The following is a 24,909-nucleotide window of genomic DNA, read 5'->3' as shown; positions in this document are numbered from 1 at the left end:
AGTATCTGAAACTAAAATACTATCCCGCCCCAAACCATCATTCCATCAACTAATCCTTATTTCAGTAAAAGGGGAAAATACTAAACTGACAGTTCTGGTCTGTGAGAACAGGGTCAGGATTCACAGTTTGGATTAACACATGATTTCACTGGCCTTCCTTTCATCTTAAGTTGGGTCAGAAATTCTGAAGAGCCCTGCTCACTCCAACCCTTCTTCAAATTCCTAAGTGAGGGTTTCCCGTGGAGTCTAGCTGGGGTTCTTGCACAATGACTACTGAGCTAGAGCCCGAGGGAGCCTCTGGGCAGCTGGGCTGTGCCCTCCTCAGCACTGAACTTAACTTTTTCTGCATTTGGTTCAGAGAAAATGGACTCCCAGAGGTACCGCCTGCTCTCAGAACATCTGCAGAACCCTGTAGAACTCTCTGAGCAAGTTGCTGCTGAGGAATCTCACCCTGTGTGAGAGTCTCGAGGCCTGGTCTCGGGGTCTCACTCGCTTTATTGTTTGAGGAAATAACTGCCGCCTCAGAACAGTGAACAAGAAAGTAAACTCCACCTTTCCTCTGAGGATGCTGCCAAACTAGCATTTCGTAGGGATGCATACTTTTTCCATCTTTCCAAAAGCAGAGTTTCTACTTAAAAATAAAACAACAGCAGCAGCAAGAACAAAACCAATAGAGCTGGAGCAATGCCTCTGTGGTTAAGAACACTGGCTTCTCTTCCAGAGAACTTGGGTTCGATTCCCAGAACTCACATGGTGGTTTATGACCGCTTGTAACTCCAGTCTCAGGGGATCTGACACCCTCTTCTGGGCTCCAAAGGCACCGGGCATACATGTGGTGCATAGACACACACACACACACACACACACACACACACACAGGCAATGCTCATCCACATAAAATAAGGAATCTGAAAAACTTTTAAAAAGATAAAAACATTTGTATATATGCATGTGCATGTGCTTGTGTGTGCCTTTTGCACGTGTGAGTGCCTGTGTCACTGTGAATGTGGTGCTCAGAAGATACCCTCAGGTGTCACGTCACCCTCACCTTCCACCTTCCAGACCAGCTGGCCCGTGAGCTTCAGCCACTTCTGACTCCACCACCCACCCCCCCTTAGGAGCACCTCAATTAGAGACGCTCACTGCCACGTCCTCCTGTGTGTGTGTCTGAGGATCTAAGCTCAGTCCTCACATTTGCTTGACAAGAACCCCAGAGTTTCTTCTTTTCATCCTATCAACAGATATCGTAACTCATATGTACTATTAGATGCTTTATGAGGACTAGACTAGTCCCTGGCTTTGTGTCCAATTGGAAAACATTTAATCACTTATGATAATTACCATTTAGTTTTTATTGGCTTTTTGGGACAGGTTATAACCCTGAAGCCCAGGTTGGCCTTAAACTCACTATGTAGCCAAGGTTGGTCTTTAACTCACTCTTCTTGCCTCAGTGCTGGGCTGCTGGAAGGAGCCACCATGCCCAGCCAGAGAGAACTACCTTAAGAGAATGCCCTTCTAAATAATGGAATAAGCTCCCTACCAAAAAAAGCATTACCACTGACATAAACCAGGTACTTAGGAAGACACCACCCAGGGGCAATCCCTTTAATAGATTTGAGGTGCATGAAAAACTGTGATTGGCAATTATGTACTGTGTTCAGGATGATGTTCCAACAAAGATTGAGAGTCAGTGCTTGGAAAGTTTATATCAACTTGATAGAGTGGCCCAATGCTGAATCTAATTATAAAACCACCTTTATTTGCTGGGCAGATGGCTCATTGGATACAGAACCCATTACACAAGTGTGAGGAGCAGAGGTCAGAATCCAAGTCAAAGCTGGACAGGTCACGCACATCTATAATCCTAGTGCTGGAGCAGAGACAGGCAGATCCCCAGAGCTTGCTGCCAGGCAGTTTCGCCTGCTGGTGAGCTCTGAGTACAGTGGATAGACCCTGGCTCAAACGATATAAGGTAGAAAATGATACCCAAAACAAATCTCTGGCCTCCGTACTCATGTGCACACATGCTACATCTGTGTCATCCCACATACACCAGCACACAAACATGTACATACACTACACTACACTACACACACACACACACACACACACACACACACACACACACACACACACACACGCATGCACGCACTCACACGCACTTGGAGAAATCTCCAGAGGGGAATGATGGTTCTGTCTGAGGGCTGTGTCCTCCAGCCCCCACCTGAACTTTCAGAAAGCCAGAGGCCATACCCCAAGTTTTACATTTCCTCTTAACCCAAATCCAGAAGGACCACAACTCAGACAGGGAGAGAGACCATCAAGGAAATCTGAGAAACTGTGCAGGATGCAGGTGTAGTCTGTTAATTTCCAAAGCCATCTCTGCCTTCCAACACTCTGAGCAATGGGAACGAGAACATGGAATCTGCATCTTCCATACCACAGTCGTGCTGATACAGCTGTAAAACATCTGTGCGGGAGATAGCATTTGTTTTTTTTTTTTTTTCCAGAACCTGAACTGCTGTTTGTTCCACTCTCTGGATCCCAGCCCTACAGAGGACCACCTAGGGGATGAAGCTCGAGTTCTACAGTTTTAGATGGTTTTGCTCCACAGACTGTTGTGAAGCAAAATCAGAGTAGAGACCCGTGGAAAGTTTCTGTATCGCTCCAGTTTTTCTTGGGTGATAGCCTACAGATCCCCCAGTGTCTATGCACACCTGTGTTCTGAGTTCCAGTCTGGAATTATAATAGCTGCACCAGCAAATGAGCAATAGAGAGAAAACAGAGCCATGCTTCACTGCTAAAAGCCCACCAAGGCCCTACTAGAAAGTATCCATGCCCAGAACCTACTCCAAAGGGAGAAGACAGGTGGATTAATGCACTGATTGCCAAAGAGCTTTAGCACTGGGTGATGCCAACATTCACTGAATCCTCTGTTGGTGCAGGTCCAGTTCTATGTCTAGCATAGTGCCCAAGACTTTGAAGAGACCAATAAAAATACGTACGTATAAAAGGTAAGCGATAGATGCAAACATGTAGACATAGAGCTATCTCTTTAATGGCTTTCCATGCACACATCTTAGCATATTTAAATGTGTATGAGTATCCAGGGATCCATCAATAACCTCAGGCTTACATGCTGGAGAGGACAATATACCAAGGACCCTTTATTTCAATGGGTCACAGTCTTGGCTGTTCCCTAGAATCACAGGAGTTTAAAAACCAACACTTTGCCTGGCACCCACTCATAGATATTCTGGTATTACTCCCTGAAGTATTGGTAAGACATTGTAAGGTACATCCCAGGCTGAAAATCAGTTTTATTTAGAGTCTAAAGGCTTCCAGTGTAGTCCTGTGGATTTCTCTGGGAAACCAGCAAGACTCAGCTTCCTGTGTGGCCAGCAAGAGCAGCAACAAGGATTAATATGGTCTGGTGGCAGCTGACACGGGAAGAGCTCCTGCACCAAGGTTCTCTTGCCCTGGTGTTTATCCAAGAGAGCTAAAACTGTTTTCTGTGCAGGGTAAGCTGTTTTTGAGCTTCGCTGGTGAGATTCCAGGGTAGGAAGTTTTGCTAACTAGCTCCATGGAGCTAACAAAGTTGCCGTAGATAGATGCAAACTTTGCATTGTTTGCAGTATCTGAGCATTCCTTTACTAGGCTGTAGAGCTCTGAATACCTCTGTCCCATGGTCTGCTCATCTCCCAGACAGGCGGTGTGTGAGTTTTTGCCCTAAAAGGATGACAGAGACTTTACAATTGTAGATTAACATATGGCTTCTCTAGGCCCATGTGCTCAGAGCAGGTACCTGGACATCCCTCTGTCAGCCAGTGAGTGCATGTTGATGGATTCAACAACAGCTGCTGTCTTTCAGACAGCATGACCCACTAGTCACATTCAGCCGGAGCAAAGATACAAGCTGTACACATTCCTGCATCGGCCCTACTGCATTCCTGGGGCATGTTCCTGTGCCTGGCCTGGCTGATTGCATTCGACCCTTGACTAGCTGAATCTTCACATCCCTTCAGGCAGTTGGTAAGAGAGACTCTTCCTCAAGCCTCTGTGTATTAGTTTTCCATTGCTATAAAACAAATGACCAGAAATGTAGTTATTCAAACAATGTCCGTTTATCTCAGTCTTTGCAGAAGGAATCCAGACACAGCCCAGCTGGGTTGTCTGTGCAGGCTCTGTGAGGACATACCAAGGCCAGCTGGACCATGTTCTCACTGAGAGACTTGATAATGGAGGAATCGCCTTCTAAGCTTGCTCGAGATTGGCAGAATTCCTTTCCTAGTGACCGTGCCCAAGGACCCTGTTGGCACTCAGCTCTTAAAGGTTACCCACAGGTCCCTGCCATAGGGTCCCCTTATACATCGCAGCTCATCTCCACAAATCAACACAGGGATAACCTTCCTTCTCTTGCTAAATGACCCAATCAAGGGCATGACATCTACCTAATAGACAGAACAGTATTAGCAGCTTTTGTCTCATAATACAACCCAACCAAAGGGGTGACATAGCAGTCCTTGTTATCCTCTGTTGATGAGAGGCAGATCCAGGCTCCATGTGTCCCCAAAGGGAGGAGACTGTGAAGGGTGTGGCCATTCAGTGTCCAGGGGGTCACATCAGGGTGTGCCTGCCACACTCAGCAACTTCCTTTCTGTATTTGACACTGAACTCAGCATTTCCTCCTCACTGCTTCTGGCCAGGACTGGGCTGGCCCTAAACTTTAGTCGCTGATCCCAGATGGCTTCTTGCTACGTGTCCTGCTCTGCCCGCTGCAGACGACCTTGAATACGGATTTGTTGTCCAGTGTGCAGCCTTGATAAGCACATACCCTCTAACATCCCAGGAAACAGATACTAAGAAAGGCGACATGTTTCATCCAGGTCTCAGATTCTGAGTCTGCTCAGCTCTCATTGCCCTGCTGATCGTCCTGCCCACCCATCAGACCAGCAGTAAAGCAGTCTGTGGAAAAGTACTTTGCAAATGGAAGGCTACTGTGTAAACATTAAGCATTTTGCTCGTTAAAATCACGGATTCTTAGTTTTCCAGCAAATATATCCTCACTTGCATTTGCCCTTTCAAAAGCGCACATTGAGGCAAAATCCTGTTTACATAGCTTTGTGGCACATTACCAAGAGTTAAACCTTTAAAAATATTCCGTGTACAATCCAATGTGCAGCATGCCAAGCGTAAATGCAAGGAAAGTAATCAACGGGGAAAAAAAAGTCTTTAATCTCCCTTTGTTCTTTTCTGCTTTCTCTGCATGATTCCTATTTGGGCCTGTGATTTCCATGAACATGACACTGACCTCGGAAGAAGCAGACCCCTTCGGTTTCCAAAAGCACAGGGCAAAGCAAGCTTCCTTCCCTCTTCACCCCACCCCACTCTCCCCCCACCCCCCTCAACCCCGCTCAGCACCCTCTCCAGCTTTTATTAAGAACATTGGGTAGCTCAGGCCACTGGGAATGACTGCAGGTGAGGGGAGAGGTTGCCAGGATTCGGGCTCCCATGGGTCCCCACTGTAGCAGCAGACAAGACCTGAGCCTGCTCATGGGCAGTCTCCCGCTTGATGCATGACCAGCACCGTTGTTGAGAAACCTGGGGTCTATCTCTGATTGCTTAAGGCAACGAGAACAGAGATCCCCACACCTGTGGTACTGAGACTTGGGGCTCACAAAGCAGCGATTCCTGCTCCTTCCTGCAGCCTAGTTCTTACAGATAAGCAGCCATTGCTCCAGTAGATCCTACCTCAGGCCTCTAATCACGATGTTCTCACAGGATGTTCTGCACCGTCTCAGAAGCATGCACCTTCTCAAAGTGGAGCACTACGATCCACCATCAGGGACCTGGACTGGAGGCCTAGTTGGCTCCTGGTTAACCAGCTGGTTTGAAAGGACCAAGCGGATGCCATAACGGGCTGCTTAGTCTTCTCTCAGAGACCAGGCCTCCATGTCAGTTTCCTGAGACTTGAGCAAGCAGTTTTTGGGAGGGCCATGAACAAAAGACACAGTCCTTGCGGTAGCTCCCTTTCTGCACGTACTCTGACCACTCAAGGTTCAGTCAGTTGTTTAGTGTCTGGGACCCCTCCTCACCAACTTACAGCTACGTGAGTGGGTCAATGTGAACGTGCGAGGCCAGCCAGCCTCCAATGGCAGCTCAAGGACAGTTCCTGGGACTTGTCCAGGCCTGTCCAAAAATGATAACTGTAACCCCCAACCAGGAAATTTAAAGGTTACACACCCTCACCCGATCATATGACGTAAGGCTTGTACCACCCTGCTTGTGTTTTTTCCCTTTAAAAACCCCTCATATTGAGAACTTAGGGCCGTCCTCCTCCACCCGCTGTGTCGGAGTGATGGAATACGGACCAAGCCTGAGCTTGTAATCAATAAACCCCTGTGTGTTTTGCATTGGATATTGGCTCTGTGGTGGTCTTGCTCAGGGGTCTCACAATGCGGGCACAACAGTTAATTTGGAACTTCCTGTGTTTGTCTGCTCCTCTCTAGAATGAGAGCAATGTAACTACTTATCTCTCGTGCCTCCTGAAACGTAAACGAATGGATGCATGTAAACATTGCCACAGGACCTGGCCTAGACAGCACTGACCAGCAGGATGTCCCCGAAAGATGGAGGTCCAGCTGCACTGTCCAGGGCAGCAGCACCAACCGCATGTGTCCACTAATCACTAATACCTTGGGTCTTGCTATTTGAATGTTTTCTCAGGCACAAAGGTGATGTGGTTTCGGGAACATGATCCTCAGAGAGTGGGGGTCACCCTGTAAGGGCAGGGGAAGCTGTGGTAGAGTAGAGAGCAAGTCCCTCAGCTCCTGAAGCCCCACCCAGCTCCCCAGTGCACCCTGGGAATAGTAGAACTTCAGCGGAGAAGGCAGATCTCAGAGAGTCTACTCCTGGGCTGGCTGCCAAAGCATCTGAAACCAAACTTCCCACCAGTGTGAAGATTTGATATGAAGAAAATAAAGAACTGTCTTTGCATACACCCAAGGGGAATAAAAATCATCGTGCTATATTATCACCACCATTCCCACTCAAAACGGAACTGCTTCAAGAGTGGGATGGAATCGTAAACCAGGGTGGGAGAGGGGAGATGAGAGAGAGACATGACTGGAGGACACAGCAGCAGATGCTGGGTAGAAACAAAGGAATGAGTGGAGAAACACAAAGCACTATGCTCATGCTAGAGAAGGATAGTCCAATTGAGAATTCTCTCTGCCTACCTGAAGACAATCCCATTACGTGGACAGAGGTTTACAGTGTGCGGCCTTGCTCATTAGTAATCCTTGAACTACAACGACTAATTCTTTCTGCTAGGTAAGTAGAAAGGAAGACAGATTTTATTCATTACATTATTATACTTGTGGATAACCCCCCATGGAGCAGGCAAGTAGGGGAAGCACTTGCTGGTTGGCCAATATTTTATATTTAACTTGCTGACACTAGGCTTCCCGGATCATCCATACACTGACTGTAAGTCTCTGGAGGACCTGATGCATGAAGTTCTCGACTCAAAACTATCCTGCACAAGATAACAGCCACAAGCCTCATGAGGCTACTTAAATGTTATGTTTAAAAATAATTAGAGGCAGTTAAAATTGAAAATCCTATCCCAAGTCACACTGGGCACATGGGGCCAGCCATGCACCTGCAGAGGGCATGTCTGTCACTATGGTACCTTTTTTCATACAGTGTTGCTGTGGACAAGAGTGTTAGTGTAGCATATCTAAGGAAGTGCTTTCTTTGAGGACCGTAAGTTGTACCTGAGGAACCAGAACCAAGTTCACTCCATTCCCAGTCCTACAGAAACACGAATGTCACGGAATGTTTCGTATCACCCACAATTAAAAACGAAAAGTGGAGTCTTCCCATACACCCAGCCTTCACGTCTCTTTGGAAAGCTTTGAGTGTCCCTTCCCGGGGGCACTGGTGACATTCTCAGAGCTTAGTCACATCCAGAGCAGCAGTGTCTTTCGTTGCCCGTGGGCGACAGAACGTGGGGATCTACGCTCAAGGTGGGGACTGGCAATGCCTTGTTGCCAAAATGGACTAAATTTAGGGCGATTACAGCTTGCCCCAGGGAGACCTGGTCTGCAGGAGGCAGTGAGGAGGAGAGTCACAGCAAGGGTGCAGGTAATGGAGATGTTAAGCTGCTCACTCTATTGAAGGAAAATGAACTTGGGGCTGAACCGCCTGGATAGAGTCTACACCGACGGATTATCCTGATAATGGGTTGCTGCTCCCCTTTATTTTCCCAGCAATGACATTCCTTTAGATGGCACAGGGAGGGGGTGCTGCTGCATTTGAGCTTGGAGTATGATGCCGCCACCATTAGAAGCCATTATCCTCTTTAATAGGAGCCAGCTGCAGCATGCCCACACAGACTTCTAGAAGCTGCAGGACCAGAACAGAATCATTTAAGCTCCGCCTTAAAGACACAGGAGCTGCCACACCACAATGGGTGGAAGCAAACAGGAAGAAGGAAGGCCCTTGTTCCCATCCTGGCCTGGCCCAGGGCCAACTGCTTGTTCATAAGATGCAGCAAGTCCTTCACAGTGTGTTGCCTTTCTACATGAGGACAGTTGTCCCTAAGGTTACATTAATGATGGTTTCTAATTGCTAGGTGTTTCCTGACAGGCTTGCTGTTAAGCATTTCCTATGCCTCACACCGTGGAACAGGGCCACAGCCCCATAAAGGGGGTCACTACCATCCATCTCACAGCAATGTCAAAGCAAGGTGACATTACAAACTCATGCAGTGGTGGCCTGCAGTGACGTGAGGTGATCTGAGTCTCCTGGCCCAGTGTCCTATCAATTCATGTGTTTACCTGCCTACCCCCAGTCACTTCCTTAATCTCCCTGCTCTCCTGATATAGTAGTGAAGGGCATGGGCTCCAACACACAAAGACCAGCTCTGCTGTTACCTGTGTGTCTATATAAAATCCTCCTATCTATTCCATGAACAAGGTTGTTTTGCTGTTTGGCATCCACTGAGAGCTATCAGAAATCAAGACCAGGGTCAGGTGGAATGGTGCACCCCTTTAATTCCAGCACTCAGGAGGCAGAGGCAGGAAAATCTCAGTGAGATTCCAGGCCAGGTTGGTCTACATAGCAACTCCAGGACAGCCAGGACCACATAGAGAGACCCTGTCTCAAAAACAACAACAACAATAATGATAATAATGAGAAGGAGAAGGAGGAGATATGGTGGAGGGAGAGAGAGAGAGAGAGAGAGAGGATCAGGCCCAACCATACAAAGATCTCAGGTTGATGTGCACTCCTACGCTATAACATAGTACATCAGTATTTGTCAGACGCCTGAGGCTCCCATGTGGGTCTGTTTTTAAGGCCAGATTATACCACAAGCTGAGTTGCACTTGGAGGCTCTACCGTTAGCGGCACTAAGATGAACACGATGTGTAGAGCAAGAGGGTTGTGTTGCAAGACTAGGAAATGCTGGAGAATGGATGCTGTTCAGATCAAAGTCAACCGTGTTCAGAACAAAGCAGCATGTTTCCTGTGGTCCACAGGGTTGGGAAGAAGCGCTTCTTCTAAGTCACACAAAAGCTGTTGCCATGAGGTCCCCTCAAAGTCTGTTCCCAGAAAAGCCTGCTCTGGGGAGACAAGGCACTGTGTTTCCTAAGGTGAGGCCTCAAGTGGCCCTCGGAGTTCTGCCTGCAGGTCCCTCATTAAGTAGCTTTGAACAGAGTTTCTAGTTTACCAAATGGTCTCTCTCCTGCCACCACACCCCCTTTCTGAGGGGGCTCCCAATGTAGAGCTTGAGATAGGCATCTCATTCACATAACTCATTGCAGGTATGCTTTGGGAACAGGGGTATAAGTAGATTTGTGAGCCAAATCATAAGAGGTCTGGTTAAATTTAGATTTCAGAGAGCTGATGAATAATTGGGGCGCAGGAATTATTCACCTCTCCCAAGGGATACGCCTGGCTTTTTGTCTGAGCCATGATAGCACAGCACCACGTGGTATGTGATGGGTGGAGCCAGAGGGCTGGTATCCCATGCTCTCATAGGCCAGTGTGATCTAGATTAGGAGGAGGGGGCTACTCATAAGCAAGTGAGGTTGACCCCACTAGGCCAAAGGCAGCTCTTCAGAAGAAAGACTAGGGGGCTGCAAACAGCTACACTATCCTCTCCAAACACTTTCTCACTGGCCAGTCTCCAGATGGCAAGAGGCCAGAGATGCTTCCGTGGTGGTTTTGAACTGTGGAGCATCTCTGAACTGATTATCCCCGTTGATCTCATCTCACCAAGGAATGATCCATGAGTAGGCTTTTAGAAACATAACCACGTTCATCTTGTGCATCAGCTGCCAGATCTGCCCTCAGCATACTGTCCTGTCAGCTCTAGTTCATCGAGAGCATCCCGGCAGCTCTGCCAGGCTCTTTTCTTCCATGACGCTTTCACCAGGATGGGAAAGAGGGAATGAGAGGTTCTATTCCATGCCTCTGCCTTCCAGACAGTGAGGTCTTGGCAGTCTCCTCTGACTGGCTCGGGTGATGTCTCAATAGGTCTATGAAATACCTACAGTGGTTTATAGACGGGTCATGAGGTGCATTGGATCCCAGCAACAGGCTGCGTCTGCACTTGCCTGTGCAAAGTCCAGCAGGAGACCAGACATGGATGGAAGTCCTTGGGATTGCAGCCATCAATCTTCATCACACAGTCGTCACTCTGCATCACAATGATGCAATGCCTAGGACCAACAACCTCAAGGAAGGCTCGTGGTTCCTGAGGTTTCAGGCCATGGTCACCTGGAACCATTGTTCGTGGGCTGTGATGAGACAGACTGTTATGGTAGAGAGCATGGGGTAGCCGGGCAGCTCACTTCATGGTGGCCAGGAAGCAGAGAGTGAGGAGGCACCAGGGACATGGGATATCCTTTCGAGGCATGCTGGCAATAAATAACCCGCTCCTTTCAAATAGCACCAGATTATGTATCTACCATCAATTAGGTCAGAGCCTACATGATCACTTGCTAAAAGCTCCACTCTGAACACTGTTCTGGGCATGAAGCCTTCAAGACATGTATTTTAGGGAAACTTTTCATAGCTTAGCTCTTAAAACATCCTGCCCACAGGAAAAGGTTAACTGTGCTTCTGTCTGGGCGATGGAGCAATATTGTTATATCTTAGAATCCGATGGCCCCTACTGTCATGGTTGACAGTTCCTTGCCAGATGCAGCAAAAGCACAAAAGTCGTGTGCTTGTACACGCACCTTGGTGGTGACATCTGGGCTTAAAGGGGTTTGAAAATGCTGCAGGCTGAAGCTATTTCTTTGGAGCCTTATAGGAGCTCCTCTCCTGTGAAGGTCCTGAGAAGTCCCACTGTGCAACAAGTCAGCTTTTTGCAAATCTACTTGCTTGTGGAAACACCAGAAATCCTGTAGGAAGTGCTGAACAAGACTCACCATGCAGAGGAGAGAGGTCAGGAAAGCAAGGAGCAATCCCCCGAGAGAAGGCTTCTCCAACATCCATACCAGCCTGTTCTCTTTGGTCCTTTTCAGTCCTTCATTACCAGTTTCTTCTAGATAAAGACTTGAAAAGCAGTTGAATAAACTGGAATCAGGAGGGGGCGACCCTCATGGCTGTTCAATCACTCACCAATATACTGCTTACATCACACCCGCCTTCTTCCTTAAAAAAAAAAAAATGAAGAGACCTAAAATAGCACCAGCTTATTCTGGAAGCGACTGACGTAGAATAAGTAGAAAATACCAATTATTACACACAGGCTTGCTGATTTACATAAAGCATGCTTGTACTGCACGGCTTCATTTGCTACCTGGAACAGAATGACCTGGAGAAATAGCTGAAACAATGGGCTGTTGCCCTTAACAACCTGCTGACCGCCATGTGGGCTGCTGTAAAATCTTGCTTGCTGGCCTGCCCCACCTTGTGTTTAGAGTATAAAATGCGAGTACAAACTGGACCGGGGATCAGAAGCTTTCAGGAGCTGTCCTGGCTCGTCTCTGCAGGTGACGTCTCTCCTCCACTCTCACTGGTGTCAGTGCCTATTCCAGAAAGATTCCTAGAACACGGCCACGTCAGGGAACCCTTGATGACCAAACAAAACAGGCCAAAGGGTCCTGGCAGAGTCAGGAGCTGGGAGACCAGGCTCTTGCCTTTCTAAGGAGAATTGTCAATCAATTCAATATCGTCCATGGAGAAGAGTCACAGGCAACCCTGTTCACTCTGGCATCTGGAGAAAAATCATCTCACAGCCTGAAATCACTAGAGCTGTCTGTCCTGTGTCTGCGCATTTTTATTCTATGTGAGGATAAGGGACACAGAACACATTCACTTCTCCCCAACCACCAGAGCACGAAAGGGGTAGAAGCTAATCTTGGAGCATCATTTGAGGGGCTCTGAGTGAGTTTCTGTCCTAAACATATTTTTAACAGAATTAATGCCTCCATTACAACTCTAGAGAGTTGTACTTTCCCATCACACTCTTAGTCCTAGCCTGGAGGTGATTCATCCACCAACCACTCTAGGGAGAAGTTTGCTTTTTTGTCAGAAGGAATCTGACAGTTCCCCAGCTGAGTCTCAGAGCCACAGTTCCTGGCTTGGATGAGGCAGAGCCTTAGAGAAATGTGAGCATGGTCTCACATGCGAGCCTGCTGTGTTTACTCGTTGTCAGACTCGGCATCACATTATGATAACCTGAGCCGTCCATCTAAGTCTGGAGGCTCAGTGTGTACCCCAAGCCAACCAATCAGAACACAGTCCAGGAGTGGAGGAGTATCTTGTCTCTGCTCTGGGAAGCTCAGGTGGTTCTGTGGACAGTCTGGTGTGGATGTAGATTACAGAGGCACTCACTTCTGTTGAGAAGATGCTTCCACAAGATCCAGCGGCAGGCAAGCCTGTAGGGCATTTTCTTAATTGATGTAGGAGGGCCCAGCCCACTGTGGATGACACCACCCTGAACAGGTGGCCCTGAGCACTGTAAAAAAAGCAGGCTGAGCAAGCCATGGTGGGCAAGCAAGTAAGCAGCACCCCTCCATGGCCTCGCCATTAGCTCCTGCCTTGAGGTTTCTGCCCGGTTTGAGTTCCTGCCCTGACTTCCTTCAACGATGGACTACAATGTGCAAGCGTAAGCCAAATAAATACTTCTTCTCTCCCTAAGTTGTTTTGGTCATGGTGCTTATCACTGCACTAGAAACCCTGACTAAGATGCTCACCTTCACGGAACATTCTAATTCTAATGGCCACTTAGGGAAACTAACTGGACAGGATCTGTCATAATGGTGCCACTGCGGGTGCTCCTGTAGCTGGATAGCTGGAGTAGGCCTGCCTGCTTGGCCTTGTGGGGTGCTTGGCTTTGTGGGGTGCTTGGCCTTGTGGGGTGCTTGGCCTTGTGGGGTGCTCCTGTAGCTGGATGGCTGGAGTAGGCATGTCTGCTTGGCCTTGTGGGGTGCTTGGCCTTGTGGGGTGCTTGGCCTTGTGGGGTGCTTGGCCTTGTGGGGTGCTCCTGTAGCTGGATGGCTGGAGCAGGCCTGCCTGCTTGGCCTTGCAGCAGAGGGGCAGGAAGAGGAGAGTCACATGGCTGAAGAGGTGTGTCCCAAACCAGGCCCCACGAACATTGTCCTTGCCTTGGTTCCACTTCTGAGTTTACCTGGCCTGGTGGCCTCAGCCTGTCACCTGTTCCAACCCTCTGGTAGTATAGGGACAGATAGTTCTCTGGTTCTCATGATCTCTCACAGTTCAAACTTCCCCTCTGCGGTGCCCCCCCCCCCCCCCCCCGCCCTGTCCCAGGGGATGGCTTGCTGCCTCTGGCGCTAGTTCCCAAGGGTGTTTACCCCTCAGTCTCTCAGGCATCCTTTCACTTCTTTTCAACCCAGCACACTCCCTTGCTCAAGTCCTACGCAGTCTTCATTTGTCCCTGTTCTCCCACACTGTGCCCTCCCTTTCATAATGGTCACGTCCCCTCTGTCCACTCTCCCTGTTCTCCCACACTAGTGCCCTCCCTTTCGTAATGGTTGCGTCCCCTCTGTCCACTCTCACGCAGACATTGTGCACCCAGCAAGCGGTGGGTACTCCCACCCTCCTCAAGCAGCTCCTTTGGGGGGCAGCACCACCTCTCTCTGGCCAACGGTCATTTGTACTTCCTGAGTGGGTCCCTGTTTGCAGGCTCACCCAGGATCCTCAGTGACAGAGAGCATCCTATCCTGATACCTGCTTAGCTTTTTCCAGGGAGATGCTGGAAGGTTCTGTCCCCATCTCAAGAGCTGCTCCGTACAAAGGCTGGATGAGACTCACTCACCTCTGTAGGCTTCTCTTTCCACACATGTGAGAATGAAAGGGGCCAAGGATTGGAAAGTCTCCCAGATAATAAGAACTACCTGCTAATTGCCTGTTACTTGTTTCTCAGCCAAATGGACTCAAACAGGAAGCACTACCCTGCTCCGGGGGACCTACATCTGAATCCACACAGAGAGCTTCCTAAGGTGTGTGCACAGTAACAGCAGGTCCAGCATGATATGAGGGTCCTTTCAGTTACACGAATTTTGTTTGCAAATACTTAGAACAGCACAACTTGGGGCATATTTTGCTGGGCATTCATCGCATAATAGTCTTCAAATGGGAAAAAAGTACAGGTGAAACAAATATGAAACTGAGAAAACTCTAGTAATAACAGTATCTGTGTGAGTAACTGATGCCAGGGCTGTCCCAGGCCACCTCCTCCTGTGAGGACATGTGGCTGGCATTACTGTAACCTGTTCATGAGAACAGATCTGCTCTCGAGGGTCACCACAGAAAAAAGCGGCTGTAGCTGCACATGCCCCAACCCACAACCGAAACAGGTGGCTGCTGCCGGCCCTGGCCTGCGCTTCCCTTCTGTCCGGCCCATCCCCCACTCCCCACAGGTGCCGCCCTGTATGTTGACTTTTAAGGTCCTCACCCAGACTAATACCATTTCCTCTTCTGGTCCCACCCATCCTTCCCCCAGCTGAGAGTAAGTTCTCAGATATCCGGCGGGGCTGTTTGAGGGGGGAGAAAAGAAAGGAGGGGCTTTATTATCTGAGCCATGACCTTAGGGGTGTGGCTTGCGTCTGTCAGTCCTCATGCCTCATGAGGGCAAGCACGCTTGCCAGCCCAGCAGGCTGTGTGGCAGGAACAGTGGGAATAGGGGCATTTGAATAACTGCACCCTCTCCTTGACCTTCTCCTGTCACAGAATACCTTTCTTTGAAAAGGAGAAATTCAACTTGAAGTGCAGACTCAGTGGGGAATTCAGACCTTAGTCCTAACAAAAGGAGATTAGAAACTGAAGTTCTTTGAAGGCCTGGCCACGACTTCACTGGAGATACTGTTATACATGGTGGTTCCAACAGCGCCCCCAAGAGGAGATCGGTGCAGACTGAAGCAACCCGGACATGGAAATGCAGACTTGAGCGGTATTTCGGCCCTGACCCTAAATTCCTAATCACAGGGTCCTTAGCAGTTGTCTCCTGAGCCAGCACACACTGGAAACGGGGGAGGTTGAGAAAGGACCCAGAGACTAACCAAGACAGCCTCACATTTTGCAGTGGAAAAAATTGCAAGTAGACGAGAGTTGAGTGAATGACAGAGCAGTTGCCAAGTCTGGGCTTGGATCACGTTTTCAGCTGCTTTTGCCCAGGATGTCTTTGTTGGGCATGAAAAATTGGAGCAGGCAATAGCGACATCTGCCGTTCAGAACTGCTTCAAACCAGACTAGGAGAAAGCAGAACTCCAGCTCACGCCCTCAAGCTGTTTCCACGGAAACCGAATGCCGCATCCCTGATTTAGGCGATGTTGAGGGATTTTATTTTTAATACAGAACAAGCACATAAAGCATTTTCTTAGCCACTCACATATGCTGGTTAGTAATCAGCACAGCATTCTTGGACCAGATGATACAGACTAGAGGGACCCGCCTCTCCCTGAGGGCGCAGGGACAGTATTTAAACTTTGTTTGAGTACCAGATATTGCTAACCCCCCTGCTAGCAATAGCCGTTAACCTCTGCATCTAATTTTAATTTTTCCTTAAATAAGCTAAGGCTGGGTGTCAGGGATGTTCTGCTCCCTGGTTAACAGCTGTTAGATCCCTCCCTTTCGCTCCAGATGCCTTGAGTGAAAAGCAACTTTGAAATCCTCTTTGACTCCAGTATCTGCTGTTTTGAACGCCTGCACCAGACATTTTGCCATCACAAGCCTGTGTACTCTACGGGACTCTGCAGTCCTTTTTGCCCCCAGCCAGAAGCAGGAGGGGGCTTTCCTCTGAGTGGCCCCAAAGAAGACCTGTGATTTGTTCAAATAGAGTCTTTCATTTGCATGAAGCACCGGGCTGCTGGAGCAAACACCCTTGATTCTTCATTCCTAACTACCTAAGTGGGCTATTCAGCTCACTTTTGGAATTCCCTGGGAGATACCTCCTATGTCTCCCAGCTATTGCAACATTAGGCTCAATAAAAGGCTTCCACGGAGTGCCTTTCCAGCCTACCTTTTGTCATGAGAGCATGTTTGGAGAGATGGCTCAGTGGTTAAGAGCACTGACTGCTCCCCAAGAGGACCTGGGTTTAGCACTCAGCACTTACATGGTGGCTCACAACTACCTATAACTCCACATGCAGGTGATCTGACACCCTCTTCTGTGTTTCACAGGTACCAGACACACACATGATGCACAGATACATACATGGAGTCAAATACTATACACATAAAATAATTTTAAAAAGATTTAAGAAGGCAGCTGAAGAATTTCAGAGAGCAGCCAGAACAGACATGATGGGAGCAGGGTCTTCAGAGACAACACTGGCCTAAGGACTGGGCCACTAGCTACAGGGGAGCTGTAACGCTTGCTGTAGGTAGGGCTCAGTACCAGCACTCAAGCCTGTTCTGGTGCTGTAGAGTCCCAGCAGGTGCCACTTTCTGCTGCTCTCTGCCTTGGCTCTCGACAACTGCCACCAAGTGCTGAGGTCACTGGAGATTACAGCCCAGAACAGCGGGTCCAGTCTGAGTACTCAGAGCTGTGTCTCTAGCTTCTAAGGCATGAAGCAGTAGGGTCTGAGCTCTCAGCATCTGGAGTTATAATCCTCTGGATCTGCCAGTTTGGCTCACAGGACTTGGGCATTCACGGGCTTGGGGTAGCCAGTGTTGGAAGAACTTTTCATCTCCTACTCGTGACTTCTATCTGGAATGAGCAAAAGGAACCCAGCCAGCTCTTAGTAACTAGTTTTAGGAGGGTACAATACAGCCAAAGTATACACGATGATGCTAAACTGAATTGATTGTTCCTACACTAGGAAGCTGTCAGATCCTCAGTAAACAGCTGCTATGCCTGAGTTTGCAACACATTTATGTACTGAATTATATTTTCCTAGAAGTTGAAGAGCCAAGTCCCAGTATCTTTAATTGTGCTGTTACTGGGAAATAGGGTCTTTGCAAGTCACTAAGTCAATATGATGTCATTTGTGGGCTTTATGGAAGGGGGCAACTGGGATACACAGACAGGTGGCAGCACCGAATACCATGCAGACATGAAGACAGGGGCTGGGACAACACATCAGTAACCTGAACATTGGGAATCAATCTACCTCAAGACCAGCTGTACCACTCTTGGGCATGTACCCAAAGGATGCTCAATCCTACCACAAGGACGCTTGCCCAACTATGTCATAGCAGCTTTATTCGTAACAGACATTACGTGGCTTCCACTCAGTTGATTCCTCCGAGGAAAAGCCCATCATTCTGGAAGTCCCAGGTTGTGTTGCCATAATTATCTTGAAGCACTCATCTTGAAGGGAATAAAAAATAGTTTATTCTGCAGCCATTTTGAGAGGCCATGCTCCCATAACAGAACAGATTTTAGGTTGCCTCAAATTCCATGCTCTACTTGTATAGCTTGAAGTGAGCCACAAGTGAGGACATTCACGAGTTAGAAACCAGCAACCAGCAGCCGGTGCTGTAGCTCAGGGCTTTTTAAAAAAATTTTTTTAGCTGACTATTAAATACCTGAGACTAAATTTATTTTCATGGGAAAATGCATCTGAGATTTAGAATCTAATATGTGAACCCTAAAAACTAGGAGTGACATTGATTTAAAACTTGGATTATACAGTAGGTATGGTTAATCCCAAGGATGCAAGGAGAAAGACCATTGAGCCAAATCATCATGGCCAAGGTAATTAAAGCAAGCAATTAATTAAGCCAGGCTTTTTAATTCATGTAGACGGGCTGCCTCCCCCTAAGGTGGGGTTCAATAAGTCAGCATTGGAGGTGGTCAAGATATGGGTTTCCAAGTGAGGATTTGGCAGGTAAATAGGTGGAGTTATAAAAGCAGAACATAACAAGGTGGTCGTCACAAGGTAGTCATAACAACAGATGATTATAATAAGTTTTTGAAACAAAGGTAGGGTTGCAAGATGGTCATAATTACTTTTTGAAACAAAGACATGGTTGCCATTTCCTGGAACAGGCAGTACAGAACCAGTAGTTGTTCAGGTTACAGGTGGGGCACAGCCCAATGCTTGAGAAAGAGAGATCTAATCATAAATCATAAACTGGGAATGAGCTCAGTTTGCCTTTACTATAAAATGGCTTTCAAGCCTAAGATGAAGGCAGGTTGGTTCATCAGTGTATAACCTATAACTTCCTATTGCTGTTGTGACAAATAGTCACAAAGTGATTTAAAACCACTTAAATTGAGTTTCCAGATCTGGAGATCAGAAGTCCAGAAATGGATCTCATGGAGTTAAAATCGAGGTGCTGGCAAGATGATACCCCTTTTTGGGAACCCTGAAGGAAAGCACTTTCTTACCTCTGTCGCACCCACATTTCTTCTTCAGGACTCCCAATGGCATCAGCAACGGTTAGTGGGATCTAGTGAGGGCACACCGGTTCTCCTCCTTCCAACTGCTCTATTTAAAGGGATGTGGTGATACTGGGACTACCTGCATTTCCCAGGAGAATCACCCTAAAGTCAGCTGACTAGGAACCGTCATTCCACAGCAACTGTTCTGCCCACCACAGCAACTTACAGTCAGAGTGAGCCTCCCTGCAAATGCTCAGGGAATCAGAATGGAGGAATGAATGGACTGTGCAGGCTTTTCAGTCCCCTGAGTGTTCCCTAACATGTCCATACACCTCCATGATTAATCCTACAACTGTCATGAATGAAATCTTTGAAGTACATGTTGGGGATGGGCCAACTGCACAGGGCTATTTGAGAAGCCATGTGGTGGAATGAGGACCCTGGTCTCATGAAGAATAACTTAATTCTGGCATGGTGGAGGCCAGGTGGCTCTCCTTATCCAATCAAGAGACACAATGTGGCCACAATCAGTGCAAACTACAGACATAGCATGGTGGGTAATTGATTGGGGTGTTCTCCGAAGGGAAATCAGTGAGTAGACAACTAAAATGCAGTTTGGGGCCGGGCGGGCCATGGTGGCGCACACCTTTAATCCCAGCACTTGGGAGGCAGAGCCAGGAGGATCTCTGTGAGTTCAAGGCCAGCCTGAGCTACAGAGTGAGTTCCAGGAAAGGCACAAAGCTACACAGAGAAACCCTGCCTCAAAAAACAAAAACAAACAAACAAAAAAACAAATAAAATGCAGTTTGGGTTGTCTATGGAAGAAAAATTTATAAATTTTAGGTGTAAACCCAAATCAAGTCATTGCAGGGCAATGCTTGACCTCTCATATAGAACTAGAGTCCTAGAATGACTTTGCAAGCAATCCTAGTGTATGAAAATTTTCTCCATGCTTCCCCAGAACTAATCATAAGAATGATGGGAGAAGGGGAAATAAGAAAATCTCCCAGAGTTAGTTCCTGCCCTTAACTGACATGGATTGCCCGAGATGTGAAATGTCACTGCAGGGAAGCTCATGGAGGACTCTGAGGGTTGTTCTCACCCGGCCCCTCTCCCGCCCGCTGCAGTTGTTGCCAAGCTCTGGATTTGTAGGTAAGCAAATCAGCTCTGTAATCAGCAGGATTTTCACACTGGTCCTGGACTTGTGGGATAAAGCCTATCATGGTTGAAAGGGCCTTGTGGATTCTACTGGGACCAACGCCTCTGTCAAAATGGTAAATCAAAAGTGATGTCACACCTCTGGGGTGTTCCAAGATCAGTACCATCATCATGTCTTAGAAGATCCAGGGTTGGTGACTGCCATTATGCCCTCATGGAAAATTTTCTTAGGGATGATGCAAAGTTTATAATGTATGTTTCTAGTTTGTTGGGGAGGGCCCAGGTGTTGGTGTACACGTGCATGCATGGTGTGCTTGTGGAGGTCCGTAGACAGCCATGGGTGTGATCATCGGGCCTCTTTCACCATTTATTGGTGACAAAGTCTCTCATTTGTCTGGGACTTCTCTTCCTCCTTTCCTTCCTTCTTGTCAGGTCATGGTCATCCTCTGCCTGCCCCCCCCCCTTTTTTCCTCCAAATCAGGCCATGTCCCTACTACAGCTCCCTTGGCACAAAGTTGATGAGGAAAGCTGCTGTGGCCTTTCAGTGCCCCCACTCCATCCCCTGCTCCAAAGCTGCAAGCCCAGCCTCATCTCCATACCCAGACTAAAGACCGCCTTGAACTGCCTTGTGATTCATGGCATGGTAGGCAAGGTCACATGGTATGGAACTCTCCCAAACACCTTGAGACATGTACAAGTATGGGATTCCCTTTGTTTCTCTGGAAATGGAAGGTCTGTATCTCCCTTCAGAACCCATGCCATGCTTTCAGTGGTGACAGTCTCTCCTAATGCAGTTCCCAGCTATATCCATACACAGAATATTAGGAAGTACCATGATGGCCTAGGCAAAGGACTGAAGACCAGAGTGTAGGGGCATCTCACTTGATGGCAGGTGAATAAATAGGAAGTGCCTTGTCGCCCTAAGCTGTTACAGGTATGTTGTGTCATGCCCATTATGAAATCAGGGGCAGACGGTCACAATGTCTGGATGCTAGTGAAAGTCAGGGGAAGCTGACGTGAACACACACTGCTCAGGAAAGCAAAGACACTTTCAGGTGTGTTCTTCTGCGGCTTCTTTATAATCTAAATGTAACTCATCCATTGTTGGATCCCTTTTATCCATTCAGTTCCTTCTGAGAGACTCCATGGAAATCTCAGACTATGTGCCCCTCTTACCCAACCATTGGCCCTTCTCATCCCCTGCAGTCTGGAAGTCAGAGTTCCTGTCTCAGGCTCAGTGGGCAGCAAGAGTCTACCAGTCATGAGAGAGCAGTCCAGGAGGGCCATGTCCTTTGCCCTCAGGTCAAGAGAGGTGACGTCAGACCTTCGTCCATCTATATCTAATGCCTGCTTCACCCCTTATTCCAGGAGACCTTGCCTTTCTCGGGGGCTGTGGGGGACCAGGGAGCAGTTTAGCAAGCTTTGTTAATCGTCTAGCAAGTATTCCTCAGACATCCTGATTGTGGGAACTAAAGCATTACTGGTAAATTCAGGGAATGTTCTAGCAGACGTCCCTATCTAACCCAAGGGAACTAAAGGAGCTGGTGATGGAATAATGTACTTAAGTACTTTAAGTACTTAGTGCATTTTCCCCCCTCTTCCTCAGAAAAAGGTAAGAAGCATTTCCAGAGCCTTGCCAAGCATGCATCCACTGCTCACCTTGGGGTCAATGGGCCATGTGTTATCTCATAGCTCCAACTTCTCCCCCTTTGCTGTCCTGGGTTATGCCAGAGCCCTGCTCTGTGAATGTTTCCTTGCCAGAGGGCACAGTCTTGAGCCTTGTCGATAGAGGATGTGGAGAGCCCTAGAGGAGGAAGGGGCTTCGGGATCTCCCGGAATGCTTTTGCTTTGCCCCTTTCCCCAGAGCTTCCGGCATCGGCTGAAAACAACATAGGGAAGCAGGTGACACAAAGTCCATCTCCACCAATGTGCAATCAGGCGAGGTGGCCACATCGGTAATCCCCACAGTGTGGAAAGGTCATCCTTGGCTGCACAGGCTAGCCTGGGATACACGAAACCTTACTTTTTATTTATTTGTTTTTAAACTTTGTTGTTATTGCTGTTTGACCACCCTGGCTGTCCTGTATCTTGCTATGTAGACCAGGCTGGCTTGGAATTCATGGAAATTCACCTGCCTCTGCCTTCCAAGTGCTGGGAATAAAGGCATGCACCACCACACATGGCTGAGACCCATTTTTTTTTTACAAGTTGTTAATTGTTTTTTTTTTTCATTTTTCTTTATTAAGAAATTTTCTACTCACTTCACATACCACCCACAGATCCTCCCTCCTCCCTCCCTCCCCCAGCCCTCTCTCCCAAGCCAACCCATATCCCCTCATCCCTCAAATCAAGGTCTCCCATGGGGAGTCAGCAGAGCCCGGCACACTGAGCCTAGGCAGGTCCAAGCCCCTTCCCACTGCACCAAGGCTGTGCAAGGTGTCACACCACAGGCACCAGATTTCCAGAAGCCTGCCCATGCACCAGGGACAGATCCCGATCCCCCTGCCTGGGTGCCCCCCAAACAGTTCAAGCCAAACAACTGTCTTCCGTATCCAGAGGCCTAGTCCAGTCCCATGGGGGGTCCACAGCCACCAGTCCACAGTTCATGGGCTTCCACTAGTGTGGCTGGTCATCTCTGCACATCCTCCCATCATGATCTCAATGTCCCTCACCTGCAGAATCCCTCCTCTCTCTCACCAGTTGGATTCCTGGTGCTTGGACATGGATCTCTGCATCTGCCTCCGTCAGTCACTGGACAAAGGCTCTATGATGACAACTAGGTTATTTGCTAGATCGGTCACCAGAGTAGAACAGTCCAGGCACCCTCTGGACCACTGCCAGCAGACCAAGGTGGGGTCAACCTTGTGGATTCCTGAGAGCCTCCCCAGTACCCTGCCTCTTCCTATTCCCATGATGTCCTCATCTGTCATGGTATCTTCCTCCCTGCCCTCCCACTCTGTCCCTGTTCCAGCTCAGCTCTCCCATTTTTCTGTTTTCATCCCCCACTCCTTGCCCTCTGCCACCACCCCCCCACACCCAGTCCACTCATGTAGCTCTCATCCACTTCTCCTTCACAGGGTCATCCATGTGTCCCTTCTAGGATCTTTTCCTGTTACCTAGCCTCTCTGGAGTTGTGGGTTGCAGTCTGGCCATCCCTTCCCTCACATCTAGTATCTACTTATGAGTGAGTGCGTGCTATGTCTGTCCTGAGTCTGTGAGACCCATTTTTTAATAATTAAATCATGTATTAATGCGGTGGTGCACAAATATAACTTCCAACACCTGGGGTCTGGAGACTGAAGATCAGGGGTTCGTGGCCAGCCTTGGATAAACTACAAATTCCATACTAGCCTGGGGTATGTGAGACCCTGTCTCAAAAACAAACAAACAAACAAACAAACAAACAAACAAACAAACAAACAAACACCCACAGGAGCCAGAGCGATGGCTCAGCAGTCAAGAGCACCTCCTGTGCTTGCAGAGAGCTTGAGTCCTGTTCCCAGAACCACACGGTGTGTCACAACCATCATTAATTCCAGTTCCGGTGGATCCGAAGTCCTCTTCTGACCCCTGTCAAACACGATAAAGAATGGCATAAAAGGGATTCACAGCTTTGGCCAAACTGGAGAGCTGTTCTCAGCTGGCCTCCTCCTTCCTCACAACAGTGCCACAGTTTATGGGAGGGATGGGGCAGAAGCCAGGAAACCTGCATGTGTGGATTCAGCTGAGGGTCCCAGTGACTTGAGCTAGGAGATAAGTCATAAAAATCATAAATCCAGCCTTTGGGTTCTTGTTGCATTTTCTAGAGCCATGGGAAAGGGTCCCAGAGAGGTGTCTCTGTCCTTGGCATATTTCCTGTGTGGCTTTGGGACTGAAAAGGACGATTGTTTTGTCTAATTCCAATTTCTAGGGAGGCCATCACTACATCCGTTTTCTGTCCATTACTCAGTGGGGATTTGGCATGCTGTTTTGTTTAGTTAGCCATCTACTGCAGATTTTGCATAGATTCCATCAAGGCCACGGAAAGCCGATGTAAAAGGAAACAGATGCTTGCTGAGGAAAAACGGTCTAGACAAGGGGAGACATCAGAAGCTAACCTGTAGCTCCACCTAGTGGCAGGACATTGGCTTTTAAGCCAACGCCCTTAAGAACCCCCTTACCCAGCTGGGAAGGCATTGGATAGGTCAGTTGTCGAAAGGCTTGCCTAGTGAGTTTAGTTAGGTTGTCTGCCACGATGACAAATCACATGGCCGAACATCTTGAAAGGAGGAAGGATTTATTTTTGTCCATGATTTCAGAGGTTTCAGCCCACAGCTTGCAGCTGTGTTGATTCTGGGGCTGTAGTGAGGCAGAACAGCTCAGTAGCTGGTGGACACAGAAGCAGAGAGGAACCAGGGACCCTAAAAAGCATACCCCAGTGATCTAGTTCTCCTAGCCTGGCCCTACGTCCCCAAACTCCCACCACCTCCCCAGACAGAGCCACCTAAGAGGGAGCAAGGGTTCAACATGAGCCTGTTTGGGGACATTTCACTTTCAAATCACAACACTTAGGTGGATAGCAGAGAACTGCAAAGATTTTAAATTCACGAGATAAGAATTATTGCTTGTCTATCAAATGTACCTTCTGCTAATAACCTAGTTTTCAAGTGTTTATAAACAGGACAGTTGAAAGCCTCTTTCAAATAGTATTAGTAAAGTATCTTGTATTAAACTCTTTTAATCATAAATTTGTTTTGAAATAAGGACGAATAAAGCAACCTTATTGACTACACAAGTGGCTCAAATTATTTAAAATGACTCTAAACAGTATATACAGCAGGGCCCGGTGACTTAGCAGCCTGATGTGTGTTCTTTTTATAGCATATTAAGAAGACAGTCACAATAGACAGCATTGTATTAGGATCCTCAGACTTTTAAAAGATGTAGAGACACACAGAGAT

At 48.0% G+C, this 24,909-nt stretch overlaps 1 long non-coding RNA gene across 1 annotated transcript; it reads right to left on the bottom strand.

Moving 5' to 3' along the window:
* Positions 1-11,036: 11,036 nt before the first annotated feature.
* Positions 11,037-19,038, bottom strand: LOC143268512 (uncharacterized). The gene is made up of 2 exons (XR_013044565.1): positions 18,818-19,038; positions 11,037-11,670 (listed from the first exon to the last, which is right to left on the bottom strand). It is a non-coding gene; the product is annotated as an uncharacterized LOC143268512 (long non-coding RNA).
* Between the last annotated feature and the right edge of the window lie 5,871 nt (positions 19,039-24,909).

Source organism: Peromyscus maniculatus, chromosome 14 (genome assembly GCF_049852395.1).
Source record: "Peromyscus maniculatus bairdii isolate BWxNUB_F1_BW_parent chromosome 14, HU_Pman_BW_mat_3.1, whole genome shotgun sequence".
NCBI classification, from domain to species: domain Eukaryota; kingdom Metazoa; phylum Chordata; class Mammalia; order Rodentia; family Cricetidae; genus Peromyscus; species Peromyscus maniculatus.
Note: the sequence above shows the minus strand (reverse complement) of the source record. Positions and strands in the feature narration are given on the sequence as shown.